Below are 6000 nucleotides of genomic sequence, written 5' to 3'. Positions count from 1 at the left end.
CCCTGAATTGAGCCAGTGTTTTAATATCTGCTCAAACCTGTACTTTAGAAGGGATTTGAAAATATTATTCTTGCTGTATTTGTCTGGGTTTTAAGCTGCCTCATATTGTCTAGTACAGAAGTACTCTGATGAGTTTAAGGTACCTTGCAAGCCACTCAATCCATCTTTTCAGCTGGCGGGTGCAGTGAAATTAGAAAAATCATGTCTAAGCACCAGAGTCTTGAATGCTTGTGTCAGGTGGTTCTCGATTCTGTAACTGCTTTTGTCCTGTTTAACCCGAATACCAAGCTCACTCAATAGGACAGAACAAAGACTCCATGGGATGAGCCATCACCTTAAAGATGGCAGGACTGTGTTACCTCTCCCTGCCTTTGCCATTGCTGGCTGAATGCTCCCTCTTGTACTCCTTCCCACTCCTGTTGCACTAAGGACGTCTGCCTTGTTTAGCATCAGCCACTTAGTATCACAGAGGTTGGTGCATCTGCATAGTTTAGCATAATTTAGCACAAAGATAAGGCTCTGGTCCAGAAACCAAGATACTAGTGAAACTCACGTGGGACTGCACTCTTCCTCAACAGAGTTTATTTACGTGGGTATGGCGCTGATTTGGCTATAGCAGTAGAGAGTTTTTGCTTTTTAAAATGCTCTTTTTCAGGCAATGCCTATATAATTGTTACACTGAAATTTCAGAGAAAGTTTTTTCTAGTAGATTAAACCTTGGAGCAGAATTTAATAAACCTGATTCCTCTGTCTCCTGACAGTGAACAAATCATTTTACCACCCTGTGCTTGATGCTTACCTCATTAAACCTGTTCATACGCACTCAAGCTAGATATTTTTACACGTCAGAGCCAAGAGTAAGAGTGTTTCACTAGAATACGATATGGCTTAGTCTGATGTGACATTTATCTTTGCTCATCAGAAGTGCAATCAGTGGGGAGTTACCCAGATCTTTGTTCATGAAGATAAATGTCAAATGTTATCTATCTACATTCTTGTATGTTGTCTATCACCATGGTGTCTGAATGCCTTCCAAAGCAATAATGTACAAAAATTAGACCTAAACCAGTCAGCGAATGATCATCATAAAGATGTCGCTGACAATTTTCTGGCAGTGGCTTGGATCGAATCTTTCCTGTTTCCCTTCATTCTGTAACAGACAGTGAGAGATAACCTTGTTTAATTATTGGGAGGGGAGGACAGAGGGGATTAAAAAAGATAGACTTAGACAGTATGATGGAATACTGATTTAATAATAAATTCTTTCTTTCAGCTTCTTTCTAGTTTCCCTTTCTGCCCAGGAGGCTAAAGACATGTTCTCTCTTTTAAAGTCAGTCTTGGAGTAAGCACTGCCAACAAGGCCAGGTGTAATTTAAAAATATTTATGCATTGTCAGTTCTGGAATTAATCTTTCTTAATTGAATTGACACGAACTCATGTCTGCAGGTAATGTAAACTGTCAGACACTCTGCCAGTGACAGCATGTTGGTCAGGGTGGTGAAGTTAATGAGAGATCTAAATTATGATGGAATATCTCAGTGTTGGCTTTGGAGCCTGGTGTTTATAAATGCATTAGTAACATCACATTAACTACAGGCCAGAGACTCTGGAGTTCAGAAGGGGTAATTATTTGTTTGCAGTTTCTGAAATAACTGGGGACGAGATATTTGTACCTCAGAAACATTTTAGTAGCATATTTGCTGCAGTGAAATTTCCCTTGAAATGTACATAATGGAATTTTAAAGCATAATATATTTCATTCGATAAACAGTGCTATTATAGTCTGGAGATACTGTTTTAAAATACATATATCAAAGCATTTATCAGAGCTGTCTAGGAGGGTGTTACTCATTTCCACTGACAGCTAGATCAAGCCCACCATTACCTGTTAGCAGAGCACTTAGCACAGTGTAGTAACGATGCTTTCCTTTTTTCTCCCTCATGGCAAAATGGAATTACTGTTAGCATTCTAAAATCCAGAGTGTGCAGGGAAGATAGTGTGTGTGTAACAGAAATCATACATAATGTTTGTGTTGAAGGAGCAAAATTAGCAGATGGGCCTTTGCTTGACATGGTTCATGAGGATTTCCCAGGATCTTCCAAGCTTAGTGAAGCATCGTGGGCTCTGCATGACATGCTCAGGGGTGAGGCTGCAGCCAAGTTTTACTGAGGGGAGGTAGGAATTGATGCATCCACAGTCGAAATGAATCTATCCTCTGAGATGAATACTTGCTTATGTGCCATAATAAGTACTACTAAGTATCAAGCTGCTTTCTGTGCTAGTTAGAGTTCAGGCCCCCTTTACTGCATGAAGGCTGAGCTCGGTGGAGATTTACTATGCAGAACACAAACAGCATGCTGATTAGATTTTAAACAGCAAGGCTTTCATCTTGAGTAGCTGGACCATAAGTGAAGACTGATATTAATGTGTCCAATGATCCAGTCTTCTGGACCAAAGGAACTGTGCTCCTAGGTGAAGCTCTGGAGTAAAAAAGCTAAAATGTTTGACTACCAATTTGATATTGGGACAGTTTCCCTGTGGATCTGAGTGCAGGACAAGAAACCAAAGGATCCCAAAAGTCTCTTCTGGCCTCCTCACAGGCAGAATTCTGAAATGATAAGAAAGTCCATTTCCAAACTCAACAGATGTCCACCTGGGAGAACTAATGAACATAGTTTACCCCTTTCAGTTCTTTTGTTGCAAACTTTTTCAAGAGGTAAAATAATCCACAGTAAAAGTAGGTTTCCTAAAATTTCACTGGTTTTGGTTTGTTTTAGAGTAAGTTATTTTCTGAGTAATATGAGATAAATTCAAAATTCAGGTGTTTATAGCTTTTGAGAGGTGTTACACACAAATGTTGACTAGCATATGCTGTCTTTATTATGAAGGGGACCCTTCCAGTCATCATGTCAGAGTGCACAGAAGTAAAGGAAGAATTTCTATAGGCAAGTGAGCTAAAACAGCTACACTTCACAGTAACCATGCTTGTTATAACATGGGAAAAGGGAGATAGTGTAGTAAAGGTAATATCTACTAAAAACTATGAAACATATTTAAGAAATTCCTTTCCTACTATGGCACTTCTTTCTGTAGATGGTTTACATAATGAAAGCATGGGATTGTTTGACATGCTTGGATGAAATGCTGATTGAGTTTAGCCATGCAGCTCTTTGTACTTAATAGGTACGTATCATGCTATCACCATTATGTAGGAGTTTCACTAAGGGCAAATGCCGGGGGCTGCACTTTGGCCACAACAACCCCCAGCAGCGCTACAGGCCTGGGGAGGAGTGGCTGGAGAGCTGCCAGTCAGAGAAGGACCTGGGGGTGTTGATTGACAGCCGGCTGAACAGGAGCCAGCAGTGTGCCCAGGTGGCCAAGAAGGCCAATGGCATCCTGGCTTGTGTCAGCAATAGCGTGGCCAGCAGGGACAGGGAAGGGATCTTGCCCCTGTACTTGGGACTGGTGAGGCCGCACCTCGATTCCTGTGTTCAGTTTTGGGCCCCTCGCTACAAAAAGGACTTTGAATGACTGGAGCGTGTCCAGAGAAAGGCAACGGAGCTGGTGCAGGGTCTGGAGCACAGGTCGTACGGGGAGCGGCTGAGGGAACTGGGGGTGTTTAGTCTGGAGAAGAGGAGGCTGAGGGGAGACCTCATCGCCCTCTACAGCTCCCTGAAAGGAGGGTGCAGAGAGCTGGGGATGAGCCTCTTTAACCAAGTAATAAGCGATAGGACAAGAGGAAATGGCCTCAAGTTGCGCCAGGGAAAGTTCAGACTAGATATTAGGAAGCATTTCTTTACAGAACGGGTTGTTGGGTGTTGGAATGTGCTGCCCAGGGAGGTGGTGGAGTCCCCATCCCTGGAGGGGTTTAAGAGTAGGGTCAACATAGCCCTGAGGGATATGGTGTAGTTGGGAACTGTTATGTTAGATTCATGGTTGGACTGGATGATCTTCAAAGTCTTTTCCAACCTAGATGATTCTGTGATTATTCTTTTCATTTTAAGAACCAGAATTGTTGTTCAAAGACTGTGCTGGGAAGTGGAGGCTCTGCAGATTGTCAGAGTAGTGTGTGGCTGAAGAGTTGCATGGGAGCTGAGGCTGCTAAGGCAAGCACAGTCATGAAGGAACTTGGTCAGTAGCCATTCTTATTCTTCCACTCTCCTTTTTTAACACTGGGGTACGGGATCTTCTATTCTCCTAACTGACTGACTCTCTTAACATCCTTATGAATAATGATGTCCTCCTTAGACTTTTTTTGCCTTAGTTTTATGCATTGTTAGGAATTTTGTTCTGTAAAATAGAAAGAAACATTTGGAAAATAATAGTGCCTTTTACAAATGCTAACTTCACTTTATTTTCTCAGGTATCATAAGGGCACCATTGTTTATTAATGTTCTTCTGTAATGTCACAGGCTGATGTGTGTGTTACATAAACTCTTCCTCTCCTTCAAATCCTCCTCAAACCCTACATCCTTCCTTGAACTGCTTAGTGATTCTATGTCCTATGTCAAATAACTGTTTTTAATGAGTTATCTGAGTTATGAGTTAAGACAAATGAGTTCAGAATCGTGTTTCCTTTGAGACATACCATTTTGCTCTGAAATTGATTAAAAATACTCATCTCTGTCAGACATAAATCTTCCAGAGACATACTTACCTGAAGGAACTATGAAACAAGCAAAATTTTAGGTTTGGGCATTTTATTTTTGACTGTCAGGTATTGTTAATAGCAGATTATCCAATATCATAATAAAAGTGGTATTTAAGAGAGACACTGACACTTGTGCAGGCAGATCTGCTTTGCAACAAGAAATGCATTGTATGTAAAGAGGAGGTAGGGTCTTTCTTGGTCCCTACTCTTGTCAAAGTAGTGTTAGATTTGTGAGAAACTTAGTGTGCTGTGATCTTTCATGTTTTAACAGTCAAGGATGGGTAATGTAGATTTTTGGAAAGGAAGATTTTTTGAGGAAGACTCCTTTGATGGACCTGTTGGAATGAGTCCAGAGATGGGGCACAAAAATGATGAGAGGGATGGAACACCTCTCCTATGAGGACAGGCTGAGAGAGTTGGGGTTGTTCAGCCTGGAGAAGACAAGGCTCCAGGGAGACCTTATTGCAGATTTTCAGTACTTAAAGGGGGCTTATAAGAAAAGCGGGGACAGACTTTTTAGTAGGGCATGTTGCGATAGAGAAAGAGGTAATGGTTTTAAACTAGGAGAGAGTATATTTAGACAAGATATAAGGAAGAAATTTTTTACAATGGAGGTGGTGAAACACTGCAACAGGTGGCAGAGAGGTGGCAGATGCCCCATCCTTGGAAACATTCAAGGCCAAGTTGGGTGGGGCTCTGAGCAACCTGATCTAGTTGAAGATGTCCCTGCTCATTGTGGGGTGGTTGGAGTAGATGACCTTTACAGGTCCCTTCGAGCCCAAACTATTCTATAATTCTATGGTAGCGGTCCACAGAAGCAGTCATGTTTGCTGAATAATGTTATTCTCACCAGGTCACTGCTTTCCAGTGTTTGTTTTTTTTTTTTCTCCAGGAACATAAATCATTGGTATTTTTCCCGATATATCTTCTTACTAGCATCACAAAGCATAAAAATTCTGTAAAGCCACATTATTACAAGGCAGTGCCTCATATGGCATAATGCAATGTACTGCTATTTTGTGTGTCCTTTTGTTTTGATTCCTTCCCTGTTACTCATTCTCTTGCTTATTTAATGCAGACAAAGACAAAAGACATTTACAAATAGCTGATATGAAAAATGCCAACCCGTTAAGACTATACAGTTCACTGAGGTCTCTGGATCTGAAGTCTTCATGTTAGCACTTGGCTTGCACATCAGAGTTCCTTCTGTGGTGTTGATCTGCCAGCTATTTCCATATAGTTTTTCACTATTATCTTATGACGGGAGTAGTACAGGACGCGTTAGAGTAGACCAGTTCATATATTCTGAATAGTGTTTCATCTCATTCTCGTAAGATCTAGGTGATTT

The sequence above is a fragment of the Athene cunicularia genome, assembly GCF_003259725.1.
Source record: "Athene cunicularia isolate RWA chromosome 6 unlocalized genomic scaffold, athCun1 chr6_part1, whole genome shotgun sequence".
NCBI classification, from domain to species: Eukaryota; Metazoa; Chordata; class Aves; order Strigiformes; family Strigidae; genus Athene; species Athene cunicularia.
The sequence above is the reverse complement of the archived record's forward strand: the minus strand, read 5'-3'. Positions refer to the sequence as shown.